The following is an 18,602-nucleotide window of genomic DNA, read 5'->3' as shown; positions in this document are numbered from 1 at the left end:
ATGGTATTTAAGGTTGAACAAAAAACTGCATTTGTATTTGAGGAACAGTATATAATCCTGTAATTAAAGACTATACCACAATACACATACACAAAAGGAAGGAATCAAAATTGTGCAAACAGCCTTAAAAATATTCCCTGACTTTTGAGCATGCAACCATGCACACATAACAATCTCTTAATCTTTACTGTTTACGTACATAGATGGGATGGTTGAAATTAAAAAATAAGAAGAAATTTCATAAATAAGGAACTATTCAGCTTGACATTCTCAGAAAGTCTTGACACTGTACACAGTCAGCAGTACCTCTCCTGCAGACCTTAGGATCTGGGCCCCTCTTATCGTATAAGAGGCTCGGTAGATGAAGGAAAGGTTACTGAGGATTTTCAATGGAAGCCTTCTCAACAAGGGCCATCTCCATGACAAATTTCAGCTTTCTAGCTGTTTGGTACCACAGCTGTAAAAAATAAAGTCACAGGCATTTTCTAAGAATGTTTTATCCACTCCCTTTGTATTCAAAAATGCCTGAGCTGTTCTTGTTGGAATTCCTAAAAATATTCACCTTTGGATGATTTCAGGCGTCAAAGTTGTAATATTTGTGAGTTCTTATGAAGAAGCCTTAGACAAAGCTGAGGGAGATGGTTATTAATCAGAAGTAAGACTAAACCATTTGCAAAGTCTGACCACTTTCCAGGAGTCTCTGTAGCACTGTAGCTCCTTGTGCTCAGTCAGGCTAGATGGAGCTGACTCCCAAGCATGGCTCTCTTAAAGAAATGTTCTCACAAAAGTGACAGTTTGAGAATCAAAAAGTTTGAGATATGAGTGACTGAGAACAGGGTGTTCAAATGGAAACACTTATGTAACTTTAAATAGGATACTCACTTCTGCTAAAATATGTGCACACATATATACATGGATTATAAATACGTAGGGTACATGTGACACAGAGGCAAAATGTGTGTCATGTCTCCCTTTAATTGCTGTTCACTGAGGGTATAACAGCCTACTTTTGACACCAGCTAATGGAGTTGATCTGGCTCATGCAGTAGTGGACAATGCTTTGGTGTAAAAGGGTCAAACCTTGCTGACAACCCATGTGTGCACACAGAGGTCATTATACATAATATAGACAGAGACACACACTAAAACTGCACAATCAACTATGCATTTAAACATCAAACACTGATATTATGAGCTTATTCCTAATTCATATGTGATTCCCTCCTATTCTTTGAAAACGGAATTTCAGCTTCACAGAGGAATCTTGACATCTGAAATTAGAGTGTGGGTTGGAAGCCGGAGGACTGCTTCAAGATGACTGAAAAGTACTCATTTCATCTTCTGCTGAAGTCTGAACGGAGACAGGATAATTATATGTGGGAATGCATCCTGTCCCCTAAGACAATGATTAGTAAAGGGCGTTATCAAAAAGAACATGACACATAGGTAGATTTTCAAATGGCTGCACTGATGTTGCACATGCAAAAAACCCACTATGTATCAATCCAAAGCAACAACAAAAACCCAACACCTGTTCGAAAATGATTTCCCATTGATAAGACACTTGAAGAGTGTAAACATAAATGGTTACCACAAAGAGCGTCCTGAGTCAGCAAGGTTCAAAGTGGCATTAAACTGGCGTGGTTGTTTCATGGAAACAAATTCAAATAATGATGCATACTTCTATAGTCTGCTAGCTGAGGATCTCAAAACACTTCAGCACCACTAACAAGACTCACTCGTGCACCTCTAGAAATAGGCAATACAGGCTGAGAGTTACATACAGGATATGCAGACTGAATATTTCAGAGGCACAAATACTCTGGAAACCCAGAGTTGACATAATCTCTGACAGATTGAAAGGAAAGGATCAGATTCATAATAGTCACAAGTTCTCTTTGACTGTTAAGGTAACCACAGTCCTGAAACTCCTGATAAATAGCAATTCTTAGTTTATATCATTGTCAGTAGAACGAGGCTGCAATTTTCAAAACTGTGTGCCTTAGGCGAGGCTCCTAAATTTACATTCAGTCACTTAAATGTAAGTGACCTAATTTTCAGAAGTGCTTATCACTCAAAAATCCCACTGACGCCAGTGGGAACTGCAGATGCTCAGCATCTCTAAAAAAAAAAAAAAAAAAAGAACAGGCCACTTAAATATCAGTGAAGCAATACTGGCATAAAACTGGTGTAACAAAATGGAGAGCCAGGCCATTATATATTTCAATCAGATTTAAAACTCTACCTTGATCAGTGACACGGCAGAATACAATCAAAAGGGTACAGTGAAACAGGCGTACGGTTGGATGTGTAAAATAAATGCATGTTATAATTCAAAAATAGCATTATTGCTCTATAACAATGCTCTTGCCAGTTAAAGGCTCTTCTTTTTCTGTAGTAGCACATTAGTCATCCTCCACTGCCTAGCATAAAGAAGTGGCTGGACAAGCAGGAGTAGGTGGGAAAGGACTGATAGTGCAGGATACTGAAGGGATGTTAATGAGGCTGTTCTAGTAGGCATGTTTCCTGCGTAAGTGGTTTAACTCTGTCTGCTTAGGAGGGAAGTTTTCTATCATTGTGCTGCATATAAAACCATGGGCTACCAAAATCTGAGCATGATTGTTCTGTACTACTTTACCTAGTGGTGATTTTGTGAGAGTCTGTCAACTGCTCTTTCTGCAGTCCCCTTTTTGGTGTCCCAACTTTTCATTCAGCAGAAATTATCCCAGTCTATCAATTTAACCGAAAATGAATCAGCCTTTAAGCTCCTTGGCTTTCAGTCCTCCTTTACCTCCCTATCCATTCCCTAGAGGTGGTCTGGTGTGGGACTGTTGATCCTCTGTTATCCCAGACTCTTCTGGCTTTCTTCTTCTTCTTTGCCTTGTGTCTTATGGCACAGCAGACTCACTAGCTGAATCTATCACAGCCAAGCAGTCTATGACTACCACCATGGATAATTCAAGAATTCAAGTTTTTCATCTTTCCCAGTATTCTTTAAGAATTGCAATACTGCTTTTTTCAGAAGGCCCCATTTTCTTGATGCTCTTACTAGGTGTTGCAGTGAAAATGTTCATACTTTAAGCCTCTTAAGTTTTTCATATAAATACCCGATTTTGATGGAGCACTCTTTGATCTCCCACAGATGATCAGCTATTTCCTGGATCCTGCACATCCCACAAATAGAAACAAATTACTATTTAAGCCACAATGACCAGTTAACATTTGAAATAGAGCCACTTCACTCTTGTTCTCAGGGCCTTGGAGCATATCAGCATTTTTGACCCTGGAGCATATCTGTTTGTTCCCTTCTGTTTCTTTTGCCCATACTTCCTGCTATTCCTCTATTAACTCATTTTTAATTAGATTTTTAAACTCCAGTTTATTTAAAGGGATTTCTCAGTCAAATTGCTCATATTTGACAGCATTTTTTGCCACTTTATCTGCCACCTCTACACACGCTGGTATCCATGCTATTACTATCACACCCAACTGTGCCAATTCTGTTGATAGCAATAATATTTCATTAAGAATATAATTTCTGCTGTCTGAAGTGCCATTTCTGGTCATCACTAATCCTAATAAGGAATCAGAGAGGATGACCACAGCAGGTGGGTGCACATCTATGATCCAGTTTAATGCCAGAATTATCCCTGCCAGTTCAGCCAGCAAAAAGGCTACCCAATTTGATATCCTTACAGCTTTCTTGACTCCAGGTGAAGGAATGCAGAAAGCTGTTCCCACTCTTCCTTTTCTTACACCTTTGGAGATATCAGTGTACAGTTGGCAGTAGCATCCCCACTTATCAGAAACATATTGATTTGCTGTATCTTGCACCTTTCAAAAGAGGGAAAGGAATTTTATTTTCCTGTACAATTCTATATCTACCTCAAGAGGTATCATTTTTCAATTATAATGCATTTTCTCAAAACTATAGGTTTTAACCTCTTTTAGGTCTTTCTTTTCACCCAAATCCATTGTCCATGCTTCAACTCTACTTACATGAGGCATTCTGAGTTTTCACCCCATATTTTGACCACTGAATTCCCAGCATTCATCATCTATTAGCTTAGTGTTTCCAGTGACTTTAGTCCAAACGGTTACATCTAAAAGCGTCATTCTTAAAGGAAATGGCATTTCACCAGCACTACCTGTAGTAACACAGCAGTGTTGTGATTAAGGCACCACATGCAATTTGCAACATCTGAGCTTGGATTGGGTCAAGCTTACTCAAATTCACTTTCAATGCCCAACTGAAAGCCAGGCATCTCTAGTCAATAACTGGTCTTATTAGTGATTTGTATAGCATTAGCACTGCTTTCTTATCCCAGGAAGTTCCAAAAATAGTTTTAGGTAAGCTGATTCTGCCTTTACACTTATCACTAATATTTTTAATATGATCTTCCAAGTGAGCTTGCTTTCAAATATCTCACCTAAAAATCTGAAGCTTTTTACTGTACTTATTTGCTACCCATATAGCTATATGCCTCTCTTCTCTTTCTGCCCTCCTTTCTTTATAGATGAGCTTGGTTTTCCTTATTGTTCCCTGCTTTTGGTGCATGTCTCCATGATTGGCAATTCTGGCAGCTGTGCTGAGGTGTGGTCAGTGTGGTGGCCTGTAAGTGGGGAAGGCTCTCCTCTCTCTTCTGCCTGTGCTCTGTATGGGGTTTGTAAACCTCATTACAGGGCCCATCACTGGCAAGAAAAAATGAGGTGGATACTTTTGGGATGATTCAAGCTTCAAGGCATATATGGATTGCATAGAGAAGTCAGGAAGGAATTCCGTCTGCCATTCGCTCCTCATCCCCACTTCCTGGATAGCTTTGCACAGCTCTCCAGGGCTGGGGTTTTCAAAGGAAGCGACATAGGTTAGGTGCCAAAATCCACTGAAAGTCAATGTGAGTTAGGCACCTCGCTCCCTTAAGTTCCTTTGAACATCCAAGCCCAGGTATATCAGATAGAAGAGCAGATTCTATTTCCCCTTAAAGTATTATGTAAATGTTGAACGAGAGTTAGGATGCTGGGCTAGATGGACCTATGCTGATCCCATATAACTCATCCTATATTATTATGGGGGTCTAGCAGAATTATTAGGAACTAGGTACTGTTACTAATTCATTAGAATATAATTGGGAATCTCAGTTCTGGTATGCATTAATGGAGGTGAGACATTGGCTTGGTGCATACAGTAGAACCTCATTTACAGACACCACAAGAATGGAGGCTGTCCATAACTCCGAAATGTCCGTACCTATGAACAAAGCACACTTTGGGCTCCAGATCCAGCAGTTGATATTCTAGGTCAGGCTTCAGCTAAGCTTGCAAGCTTGTTTTGTGTGCGTGATTCAGCTAAGTTTGCAAGGTAGGGGTGGGTGGGTGTGGGGCGAGCCAGCCCAGATGTGCCTACTTTTAAAATGCAATAAAGGCACAGTACAGTATTTGCTTTTTTGGAGGAGGAGAGGGGGAGACTCTGCTGCTGCCGGATTGGTTACTTCCGGTTTCACTTGGTGTCTGGTAGACCAGTCAGTCTGTAACTCTGGTGCTCGTATCATTGAGGTACTACTGTACTCAATGTTATCAGTTGGAAAATGCATTAATAAGCATGAGTTAGTCCTGTAGGGGTGACGGAGAGCTATAAGAGCCGATGCAGGGGCTCTTGTGAAATCAGTTTAGATTTGTTTGATATCAATATGTTAAAAACAAAAAACATCCCTTGGTCTAGTGTAAGGGAAATTCCCTGTCTAGTAAATAGAGAGAAATGGGAGTCCCTGATCACAAAGCAAGCTCTGATGAACTCTCCTCACTTGTTTAAGAGAGCCCCATGCTGGAGATCTTGGGAGTGAAAGGTCTAGTAGAATGAAAACAATGAAAATGAAAGTAAAATGTCCAGAAACCTAGATTCTCTTTGAGTGTTCTGCAGTGGCTCCCACGTTGCAGCTTTTTCCCCTTGTTTCTTTATGAAGGTGTTTAATGAAGATGACAGCAGCTCAGATAAGGCAGTCTGATATCAGTCAACAATGTATGCCATTTAGCCACTCAATAATGCTTTGTCCAAAGTCTGCCTCCCACCTGATGTTCACTAAAACTAGATGTGAACTGGTCCCATCTCAAAACAGGTATTACTTCAGGGAGAAAGAGCACAGTCAATGACCGAACCTGAGGAATGGAGGATATTATTGGGCTTGAGGAGTTAGCTTCATCCTAATTTCACAGCTTTCAGTCTGAACATGCATCTTGGAAAGGTTTGTTTGTGGGTACATCCCCACAGATCCTAGATAAGAAATGTTCTGCCTTCACTATGTGCTGTGTAAACAGCCTAATTAGAGATTCTTATTGCCAGAGGCCATCTGCTTCACAGCTTAATATTTCTGCCAAGTCACTGGAAAGGAGAAATGTCCCAGTCTTCATAAAGAAACCTATTTCAGTTTTCCCTTGATGAAGTATTAGACAACTCTGTCAGCTGAGCGGGTCTCTCTAGGTAGCATCTGAAATGGTCTCCTAATTAATCCACTCGGCAATATCATTAATCAAAAAAGATGTACTCAGCCCCGCTTATTACAAGACCTCTTTATGCCTTCACTTCCCTCACTAGATTTAATTAACACTCTGGTTGGTTGGTTGGTTGGATGCGCTCCTTTTCTATCTTATAAAGACCAATGTTACTTTTGCTGTGATCATCTGTAACAATTATGCTTCAAGCAACTAGGGCACATTCACTCACATTTCCCAAGACGGTAGCCAGAGAACAGAGAACTCCCGAGATACCAAGATTTCTCACTAAAGTTACTAGGGAAGCCAATTTGGAGAGAGACCCACAAAAGAGGTACTCTTAGTTGGCACATGTCTGTCCTGCTTGAAATTTACAGATAGTTTCCCATAAAGCCTCTCTTTCAAAGCATCATTATCACAGAATAATTTATGATCAGCTTCATCAGTTGCAGAAACAGCCTCTTGCATGTTTATAAAAAGAACACTATAGCAAGAAATGTCAATTAAAACCACATTAAAACTGATGTATTTAGTCTGCACTGCCACACAAGACAGCCAGGTCCCAGTCCTAAACAGTAAGAGATGCAGAGACAGCATGTGTAGCCCCAGAGACGGAGTGCCTTTGCAGCACCCCATGAAGATGTGCTAGGAGAAGCACTGCTGGATTTCCAAGGGAGTCTCATCTAGCCCTTCTTGGTTGAAGGAAGGTCACCGTGATGTGAGTCATTAAAAGACAAAAAAAAATTGAATTTTCTAGAGTACCCCAAAAAGGCTGTAGAGATCTCCCCCAGCTACTGTGCCTTGCTTATTTCCTACAATCACATTTAAGACTGGAAGTGTCACATGAATTCCTTTGGTTTGATATAACTGCGTCATCCATATTTAAAACTTGTGATTGGAAACCTCTCTCTGCCTGTGCCCAGGAGATGCACTAGATTCATAGATTCATAGATTCTAGGGTCAGAAGGGACCAATGTGATCATCTAGTCCGACCCCCTGCACAAAGCAGGCCACAGAACCCTACCCATCCACTTCTATAACAAACCCCTAACCTATGCCTGAGTTACTGAAGTCTTCAAATTGCGGTTTGAAGACCTCAAGCTGCAGAGAATCCACCAGCAAGTGAACCATGCCCCATGCTGCAGGGGAACGTGAAAAACCTCCAGGGCCTCTGCCAATCTGCCCTGGAGGAAAATTCCTTCCCGACCCCAAATATGGTGATCAGCTAAAACCTGAGCATGTGGGCAAGACTCACCAGCCAGCACTGAGAAAAGAATTCTCTCCAGTAACTCAGATCCCATCCCATCCAACATCCCATCACCAACCACTGGGCATACTTATCTGGCGATAATCAAAGATCAATTGCCAAAATTAGGCTCTCCCATCATACCATCCCTTCCATAAACTTATCAAGCTTAATCTTAAAGCCAGATATGTCTTTTGCCCCCATTACTCCCCTTGGAAGGCTGTTCCAGAACTTCACTCCTCTAATGGTTAGAAACCTTTGTCTAATTTCAAGTCTAAACTTCCTAGTGTCCACTTTATACCCATTCGTTCCTGTATCTACATTGGTACTAAGCTTAAATAATTCCTCTCCCTCCCTAATATTAATCCCTCTGATATATTTATAAAGAGCAAGCATATCCCCCCTCAGCCTTCTTTTGGCTAGACTAAACAAGCCAAGCTCTTTGAGTCTCCTTTCATATGACAGGTTTTCCATTCCTCGGATCATCCTAGTAGCCCGTCTCTGAACCTGTTCCAGTTTGAATTCATCCTTCTTAAACATGGGAGACCAGAACTGCACACAGTATTCCAGGTGGGGTCTCACCAGCGCCTTATATAACAGTACTAACACCTCCTTATCTTTGCTGGAAATACCTCGCCTGATGTATCCTAAAACCGCATTAGCTTTTTTCACGGCCATATCACATTGGCGGCTCATAGTCATCCTGTGAGGTCCTTCTCCTCCTCTGTTGCTTCCAACTGATGCATCCCCAATCTATAGCTAAAGTTCTTATTATTAATCCCTAAGTGCATGACCTTGCACTTTTCACTATTAAATTTCATCTCATTACTATTACTCCAGTTTACAAGGTCGTCCAGATCTTCCTGTATGATATCCCGGTCCTTCTCCGTGTTAGCAATACCTCCCAACTTTGTGTCATCCGCGAACTTTATTAGCACATTCCCGCTTTTTGTGCCAAAGTCGGTAATAAAAAGGTTAAATAAGATTGGTCCCAGAACCGATCCTTGAGGAACTCCACTAGTAACCTCCTTCCAGTCTGACAGTTCACCCTTCAGTACGACCCGTTGTAGTCTCCCCTTTAACCAGTTCCTTATCCACCTTTCAATTGTCATATTGATCCCCATCTTTTCCAATTTGACTAATAATTCCGCATGTAGAACCGTGTCAAATGCCTTACTGAAATCGAGGTAAATTAGGTCTATCGCATTTCCTTTGTCTAAATAGTCTGACACGTTCTCAAAGAAGGAGATCAGGTTGGTTTGGCACGATCTACCTTTAGTAAAACCATGTTGTACTTTGTCCCAATTACCTCAATGTCCTTAACTACTTTCTCCTTCAAAATTTTTTCCAAGACCTTACATACTACAGATGTCAAACTATCAGCCCTATAGTTACTCGGATCACTCTTTCTCCCTTTCTCAAAGATAGGAACTATGTTAGCAATTCTCCAGTCGTATGGTACAACCCCTGTGTTTACTGATTCATTGAAAATTCTCGCTAACGGGCTTGCAATTTCATACGCCAGTTCCTTTAATATTCTCGGATGAAGATTGTCCGGGCCCTCTGATTTTGTCCCATTAAGCTGTTCAAGTATGGCTTCTACCTCAGATGTGGTAATATCCACCTCCATATCCTCATTCCCATTTGTCATCCTTCCATTACCCCTAAGCTCCCCATTAGCCTTATTAAAGACTGAGGCAAAGTACTTATTTAGATATTGGGCCATGCCTAGGTTATCCTTAACCTCCTTTCCATCCTCAGTGTGTAGCGGTCCCACTTCTTCCTTTGTTTTCTTCCTATTTATATGGCTATAGAACCTTTTACTATTCGTTTTAATTCCCTTTGCAAGGTTCAACTCTACTTGGCTTTTAGCCTTTCTCACTTTATCCCTACATGTTCTGACCTCACTAAGATAGCTTTCCTTGCTAATCCCACCCTTCTTCCACTCCTTGTAGGCTTTCTGCTTTTTCTTCATCACCTCTCTGAGATGCTTGCTCATCCAGCTTGGTCTACAACTCCTGCCTATGGTTTTTTTCTCCTTTCTTGGGATGCAGGCTTCCAATAGTTTCTGCAGCTGCGACTTAAAGTAATTCCAGGCCTCTTCCACATTTAGATCCACAAGTTCTTCAGTCCAATCCACTTCCCTAACTAATTTCCTTAATTCTTTAAAATTAGCCCTTTTGAAATCAAAAGCCCTAGTCCCAGATCTATTTTTGTTTATCCTTCCATCTAGTTTGAACTGAATTAGCTCATGATCACTCGAACCAAGGTTGTCCCCTACAACCATTTCTTCTATGAGGTCCTCACTGCTCACCAAAACTAAATCTAAAATGGCATCCCCTCTTGCTGGTTCTTCAACTACTTGGTGAAGGAATCCATCAGCTATCACATCCAGAAAAATCTGATCTCTACTATTCCTGCTAGCACTTGTACTCCAGTCTATATCTGGGAAGTTAAAGTCTCCCATGATCACACATTTCCCATTAGTGTTTACTTCCTTAAAAACATTAAAGAGGTCTCTGTCCATATCCAAATCAGATCCCAGCGGTCTGTAGCACACCCCAAGCACTATCTCAGGGGAGGCTCTAGTAGCTTTCTTTCCCAGTATGATTTTTGCCCAGACAGACTCTGTCTTGTCCATTCCATCAGTTCTTATTTCTTTACAGTTAACCTCCTCATTGATGTACAATGCTACTCCACCACCTTTGCCTTTATTTCTGTCTTTCCTAAACAGCACATACCCTTCAATACCTGTACTCCTGTCATGACTACTATTCCACCACGTTTCTGTTATCCCTATAATATCTGGTTTCACTTTCTGCACCAGTAGCTCTAGTTCCTCCATCTTGTTCCCTAGGCTGCTCGCATTAGTGTAGAGACATCTTAATTTTTGCCGTTTGGCTTCACTCACATTCTGTACCCTGTTAGGCACGGACATTCTACCATCAACATCATCTGTTAGTCTGTTATCTACACTACTCTTCCTCCTTATGCCAATTCTAATGGCTACATATATTCGCTTTTGATTCTTATAAATGCAAAAAAACCCCACCCTAAATATGCTAATTCAGACAACATTATTTTACGTAAATTAAAGCAAGCCAAGGTTAAGATTTTGGGTTGGACAAACCAATCTCACCTCTTCTCCTCATTGTGTCTGAGGAGAGCAAGAATCTCAATACAGACAGATTTTGTACATCATGGGTTATTTGTACTAAGATGTATCTTCAAGTGCATTTTATCATCAGAGCAGGAAAGTAAGGAAGGGAGTGAATGCTGAAGACCCATTAACTAGAGCAGGGCTGTTCCTAGAATGATCAAACTCAGGTTTAACAATAGCATTGTCTTTTTCATCTTAAAAGGAAGGAACAGGAGGGGCTTGATACAGTTTATAAGCTTTTAGTATAATTGACAAGAAAAAAAAATCCCTCATTAACAGAACCCCTATATCTGAAAGAATTAATGGTACTAGCGACTTAACAGCATCACCCAAATGTAATGTACTTGGGATACCTAATTGCTCTGATGTTTCTCTTTGCACCACTTCTACAGAAGAATTGGGGATATTAAGACTACTTTCACACAATGGATGAAAAGGACACAAACGATATAAACCGTAAGCTTTAAAAGCTCTGTAGCCTTACAAAGAAAAAAGTAGGATCATTATGTTCCAGTATTCTTCTCAGCTGCCCTCAGTGGGTACCAGTCATCATTACAGCACTGTGAATCATAATGGGCTCCAACAGTTTAATAATGATTGCAACACCCTTCCTAATGAGGTTGGTGCTGCCCTCTGATGTGAATATTCATAAAGCAGGTTTGGTAATGGGCCCTCTCTTGATTAGCAGGCTGTGGTTCTGCACCAAGTCTGAGACACATCTTTTGATGCCAAAAAAAGAAAAAAAAATTAAATCCTTGTTTCAAGCAGAGTAAATGAATTTGACTTTAGGTGATCAAGAGAGAAAAAACTTCCAATTAGACACGCAAGCTATCATGGTGTGCAGTGTTCTTTCAAAGTAGGGCTCTAGGGACACAGAATCCTAATAAAATTTCCCCCAATCACCTTTTAGATAAATGTTAAGGATTAAAATTAAATGTAATTCAAGTTCGTCAATCTGAGGTGATTTTCATGGATCGTTTTTGATTTCCCCCCATTTTCCTTTGATTATTCCAACTCCCTCTTCTTTTCTTTCCCATCAGCCTGATCTCTTCTGGCAGGAATGGCCAAAAGGCAAGTTGCTTCCTGGAACAGCAATCTCCAACTATAATTATTGGATGGGATGGCACTCTTCCCCATCCCCATCCCACATGTCTCAGCTGCATCTGCTTTTCTATCTAGGTGATTTTATGGCCCTCTTCACCACAGAATATGAGCACCTCCCAAGTAATTAAAAACAATCAATTACAAAATAAACCAATTCTCTCCTTTCCCCACTTGCAGGGTGAATGGAGTGCTCTGGAACCTGAGGTTACAACCAATGACACTTCATGACTCGACCAGTCGGGGGCTCCCTAGAAGAGTAAATGTCACAACCTCCAAAATATTAAGGCTCAATCTGCTGAAAGACTCCCATTGACTTCCGGGGGCATTGGATCAGGCCATTAGACCCTTTCTGGTATGCACCTGGGACAAGGCCAATTCAAGCAGCTGAAATACAGAGCTTATCTTTACAGTCTCCTGCCTGACAAAATGAGAGTCTTCTACTGACCTTCTCCTCTTCTAACTAGAAAGAGAGAGGGCTTGATCTGAGCGAAACTCTCATTTGTGACTGGAAAGAAAGGAAATCAAACATTTTTTCCCTTTCAGTTCAGATGAGGTACTCTGTAAAAAATCAGAAAATAATTAAGAAAAGCGGGTTTAGGGCAGATTCCTGTTCATGATAGCAACAGGACTAGCTAGGAGCTCACTAATAAGATGCACTACTGCAATCCACTGTGAGAATAATGGCACAGAGCAGTTCAAAATAAGCAAGGGATTTGGTTAAATGTTAGGGAAAGAAAACCAGAGGCAGGAAGAGAGATGATTCCGCAGGTAGTGAGTTTCTGCGTCTCAGTTCTGAACCTAGTGCGGCTAGGTAATTGTGTGTTTGTGAGCTTTTAAACCTCTCAAATAACCTCTTAATGCTAGGTCTCCTTTCCAACACAATTTAAAGTATTCCTAATGATCTGTAAGATGAGGGCAGGAGTGCCAAAAACACAGAACAAACAGCATCTAAGAGGTAGATTTATTTATTTTTTTCCTTTCAGCCAGCCAGCATTAACTTGGGCAAGATTTCCACTCCCTCCCTGCGCACAGACGCTCAATGTGTGAAGAAATCTTTAATTTATTATTGAATTCAGCTCCCTGTTTCTCCCCAGCTTGCCCTCGTTAGCCCCCATGCCCCAACACCCTTTGGAGAGAGAGAGAGAGAGAGAAAATGCTGTTTATAGAGCTGCTGTTTTCTTCTCCTGGCCAGTGACATTTTAAAACCCCCAGCACGTAGGTGCTCAATTGCAAGAGCGGCTCAGTATCTCGGTGAGCAGATGCTGGGTCATTGACAGGTTTCTCCTGCTACAGACCTGTGACTGGCCTCTGTAGCTCTGTTTCAAGCCCAGAGACCACCAGGCGCCTGCAAGCAGATGGCTTATCTCAAAGTCTAATTATCAATGCTGACTGAAGGCTGCAGCTAGGATCAGCACCAAACAGGAGTTTGTTGAGTTATTGTTTAAGGGAAATGGGAACGAAGGAAGGATGGGAGATGTTTCTGCCAAGGCACCAGCACAGCATGAAGAGGAGTTGGGGGAAGGATGGATTAAATTCTGAGCTGAGGTTCTTAGTTGATTTCTTCCTTGATGGGGATAATAACTTGAATTGTTAAAGATCCCTTTTATAAAAAGCAAAACAAACATTCCCCCACTTTTTTTCTTCTTTTTTAAGGTCTGAGGAAAGATGGTGCACCAGATATCAACAATACTTCCCTTCTCTTTGTCTGCAGTAAAGACTTTAGATGCTCCCTGCACTGAGAGCCACACAGACCATATTTTGGCCAAACTGATGGCTCAGAACAGCTTTTGTTTACGCTGTGCCTCTTTTCAGGTTTGTGATGGAAAAGAAATAATCCCACAACAAACAAGCCAGCTGCCTAATTGTATCTTCACCTTTTTTACAATTGAAACTCATAGTGGATTTTCTTATGAAAATTAGGGTCTAGTGATGCTTACCCAAGCCCCTGCCCCAACCCCAGCAACTCTATCAATGGACCTCAATCCTAGTTTCCTGCCCCATCTTGCTATTCTAAGACATGGATGTGTGCTGCTCCACCAATGCATATCTGTGCTGATCGGCACCACCACCTGCTCTTCCAGGCCTCTGAGGAAAGGTAGCAGAGTTATGACTTTTGCTACCCCAGACACTGTCAAACTACCCCTTTTCTACTAAAAACAGTGGTGGTTTTATGATGTGTACAGGTATGTTACGGATCAGGCTGAGACCCCACCAACTCATTTCACTTTTGCCTAAAACAGACTTGAACTCCTGCTCCTATAGTGATGGACTCCAGTGTAAAACCCTTGGATAGATAGCTAGAACTCGAGCCTGAAAGATGCAGTACATTATTGCACCTTTTAACCTCATGGACAGTGGGGTGCTCAGAAATGTAATGTAAATATTGTTTCTGCATCAACTACCTTTGTATATATTTAAATACTACAGACTGACTTCTCATGCAAGTTATGCTGACAATCAGCAAATTCTCAATAACAATACAAGAAGCTATGTCACAACTACTAGTTACAAAGGGGTAAAAACCACAAAAACTAGGAGGAGACACATACTGTCCTGGCCTGTCCTAAGTAGAAGAGATAGAAACCACCATATTTAACTGAAAAAGTTAAGGAAAGAGAAGATTATGACATTCTTCAGTATGGGATATTCAAACAAAACTTTCTCCAACATAGCAAATTAACTACAGCACTAATCAAGAAGCAATAAGAGGGCCAGGTGTTGTTAAAGGATAACCACATGGCTGAGAGCATTTCAAGGCTTTTTTTAAGAGGACAGCATTCACATAAGAATCATGAGCTGTCATTTGTATGCATCACTTTCCACAGGCCTGAAGCTACCAAACATTTACTCCACACTCAGTATGTCACGGATTCTGTCTCCCTCACTAATTCTTCATTTTTGTGCCAACGTGTGCAGAAAAGGCAGAAACAAATCAGTTACAGGGCTTTGAATATTTGATTCCACCTGACCAGGGATTAAATGTAGAAGAGAACTACAATAGGATATCTCCAACTCCATTCTCCTGGCTATGGTGACACCTAAGTAGAATGTAGGGGCGCAGGGGTACCAATAGATGGGGGCTGTTTATGGTACAGTTCTGTAAAACACATTATATGTGATAAAAAGGGAAACTAACATCCTATATATTTCTTAACACATTGAATTGCAGGTTTCACTGGAGACAGCTGAGGAGGGATCCAACAGGTGAAGGCTCCCATTCCTGTGGCTCATTCTAAGTTACCTCCTGTACAACTTGAAGCAGTCTGAAGTGTAGGCTAAATTATGTTGGCTGGCTTTACTTCCCATGTGGCCATCTACCAGTCAAGGATCACCAAAGTGCGGTATAGCCAGAAGGCTGCAGGAAACTAGTGTCTGTCCAGGCCATCTCTCTATCTATGGGAGACTCTCCTACCCAGGGAGAAATCGCCAGCAGTCATTTTCTGCTCCATTCATGCCTTCCTGAGTAGCACAAAGGGAGCAAACTAGGGCCAGGTACTGGCTCTTTATTTTCACATAGTACATTAAGATCACAGAAAAATATATTATGCTGTTAACATTCACGTCTCTGGATTTCAGTTTTATGCTATGAGGCGTAATTAGTAACAAAGTAAAAATGGTTTGAAAAGTGTCTAAAGTATTTCTAATGAGCGTATTACCATACTCTCAAAGCACTGGTATGATTTTAAAGTTCACAGTATCCTTTTAATGATACCATTACCCACTACAGTGGTACTGAAATAAAGCTACCATAACTATGTAAGTGTCGGATTTTAAGAAGGAATATTAGTACATTGGAACGTTTCCTCCAGCATCAGCACATTGGAATAGTCAGAGAGAATCAGACCACGGGTCCACCTAGTTCAGAATCCTATCTCCAGCAATAGGCAGTACCAGATGCTTCAGAGGACGGTGCCAAAGAATGCATACTGGAATTCAGCTGCTCTCAGGGGAACTTATGTCCTAACTTGTGTTAGTATGTCCTGAAGCATGAGCTTTGACAGTTCTTACACTAGATAGGATAAAAAATGTGTAATTCTGAATGTTCTTTTTAATTTTGTATGTTCTTTTTATGCATACAAGTATAGAACTCTTTTTTTAAATTGAGTATTGAACTCTAAATTTAAATTGTGTTATTGTACCAAACTTACATGGAGTGGTATATTGAGCTCTTGAGATCTGGCTCCCTGCCCACCTCTGAAAAGCACTATTTTGGTGGTCATCAGCTCACCCAGGAGACTTTCAGACATCATTAACCAACCTATCTTATGCCATATTCAAGCTACATATAAAATACTAGGTAGTTCTAAGGATTCACCCAATTTTTTTGACAATATAGTTTGCAGCTTCCAGTTAAATCAATCCATTTCTCTGCCAGTATTCTTCCAAAGCCCCGTAGGCATCTTAGGAAGGGAGATTGCACACCCTGGATGTCAAGTGCTGTTAATTACTAATTAGGCAAAACTAAGCAGTTCAGGAAATCAAACAAGCTATTTGTGGCATTTGCAGACAAATCCAACGGTAATGTCATCTCAGTTCAAAACCTGTCTACATAGATTAGGCTGTGTATCCAGCCCTCTTATGAACCAGCACTAGCTAGTCTCTCTCACAGCCAGGGTACTTTACGGCTCACTCTTTTATGATGATAGCAGTTTCTATGGCATGTATCCATAGTGTGCCCTTGATAGGAAGAAGTTACTCACCTTGCACAGTAACGATGGTTCTTCGAGATGTGTCTCTATGGGTGCTCCAAGACCCACCATCCTCCACTCTACTTTGGAGTTCTAGTAGTTGTCTCTGTGGTAGAGAAGGGACTGAGGAGGGATTGCCTGTGCACACTGGCTAGCCTCGTGTCAGGAGGATGGACAGGGCAGGATGTGGGCAGGATGGACTGCTGCCAAAGTTTTCCGATCAGCAGTGCAAGGACGCAGACAAACCTTCAGTGGAGCACTCACAGGGACACTACTCAAACAAGAATCTATAGAGCTAGTATATGGAGTTCTGCTCATCCTTTCACAAATGATGCTGGTTTTGTCAACAGGCTTCAATTACTATTTATCTAGCAGGGACCCCAGCCCACTTCATCAGGGAAGTCACTGCTAGCTTATCTCTTACAATGGAGTTTCATGAAGGAAAAAAGGAGTTACTGAACTTGTGTGATACTGATCTCTGGATGTATTGCCTTCAAAGAGCTACACTGACCTCTCTCCTCAGTTCTGTTTCATAGCTCAGTTACAAATAGCGCTTCTGGAGATATAGGATCCAAGGGACTGTTGATAGGGGTGATTGATTTATACCTTTGGCCTAGGAAGAGAGGATGTGAGGGACACGTGTCTGCAGGCATCACTGTTTTTTCAAAAGTTTCCAAGGTCACGTGGCCCCCACAGTAGGGATCTGTCAGATGTTCTTCCTTCTGATATGTACCTGCAACTTTAATTTCACCTCAAAGTTATTTATATGGGAGTTAACTAGTTAACTAGTTAGTTAGTCCAGTCCAGTTTTAAGTGTCCTCAAATGGAGTGCCCAACACTTCCGGTGGGAGACTGCTCCATAACATCTCACTGTTAGGAAAGCTTTCCTGAAATTCAGGTTAACTTCTTCCTTCTTTTACTGCAAGATTAGTGGACACTTCTCCTGCTGCCCTAACTCACACCATAGTATTCCCAATCAAGATCCTTGCATGAAAATTTTCAAGCACCAATATTTTTTCCCGTCTTGATCTAATTTCTGGCTGTGATGAACCACAAAACATCTGGAGGTTCAGTTCAGTTAAGCCCTCCACATTTTTGATATTCATCTAAATATTTTGCAAATCTCTGTGGCTGTGCAAAGTTGAGCATGAAATCTTGTGAAGACGGTCTCCCTTCCCAAGATTCCTAACAGCACTGCTGTAAAGTTGGATCACTAAGTTAATTACTGTAACTCCCTTCCAGAACACAGACTTGCCGATCATCCAGAATCTTCTGACAGCAAAGCTAGCTACAAGGCTGCAAGAAAAACTAAGATAAAAAGAAAAGATCTAAAAATACAGATGTAATCCCCCTGTTCCTCTCTGCAGACCTCAAACTGCTGCCCCTCAGAGGGTCAGACCTCAGGAACTATGCCTATTTCCAGCATCTTACAAGTCCGAACTTTTGGTGACAGCTATTGGTAAAACTATATTTCACCGAACAGCCTTGGTTCACTCACACTGAGACTCCTAGATAGCAGCGCATATGGACAAAGGCAGTACTGCACCGTATAGCTCTGTGATGCAGAACACGGATATTCTGTTTTATCTACATACAATGCTCATTTAAATTAAAACATGCATCCTGTTTTTGCAGTGAAGGAGCCAGACATGCATGCATCCATCCATCTGGCCCCTCAACGTCTCTCCCCACCTCTTCCCATCCTCTCTCTTTCCTTTAAAAGAATTTTTCTGTTGATGTGAGGAGAAGATTATGGCCATATCTTTGTTGTTACCACAAGAACTTTCCTAGATTTAGCCCATCACTTCTTTCCACCTTTGCTTTCTTGTGTCAGCAACAACCTTCCAGAGGAATGGGCACACCTTTAATTGTGCAGCCATATGAAGCCAAAATATGGTCTCAGTCCAGAAAAAGGAAG

At 41.3% G+C, this 18,602-nt stretch overlaps 1 protein-coding gene across 4 annotated transcripts in view; it reads right to left on the bottom strand.

Annotated features, from left to right (window-relative positions):
- The window catches only part of TMEM263 (transmembrane protein 263), a 348,456-nt gene that overhangs the window by 158,935 nt on the left and 170,919 nt on the right, over positions 1 to 18,602 (bottom strand). The window contains exon 2 of one of the 4 annotated variants that reach the window (XM_050955550.1): positions 307 to 457. The exons of the other annotated variants lie outside the window; for them this stretch is intronic. The gene's annotated coding sequence lies outside the window, so the exon portion shown is untranslated. The remainder of the gene's footprint in view (positions 1 to 306; positions 458 to 18,602) is intronic. 4 annotated transcript variants of the gene reach the window in all.

Source organism: Gopherus flavomarginatus, chromosome 5 (assembly GCF_025201925.1).
Source record: "Gopherus flavomarginatus isolate rGopFla2 chromosome 5, rGopFla2.mat.asm, whole genome shotgun sequence".
NCBI classification, from domain to species: domain Eukaryota; kingdom Metazoa; phylum Chordata; order Testudines; family Testudinidae; genus Gopherus; species Gopherus flavomarginatus.
The sequence above is the reverse complement of the archived record's forward strand: the minus strand, read 5'-3'. Positions and strand labels throughout refer to the sequence as shown.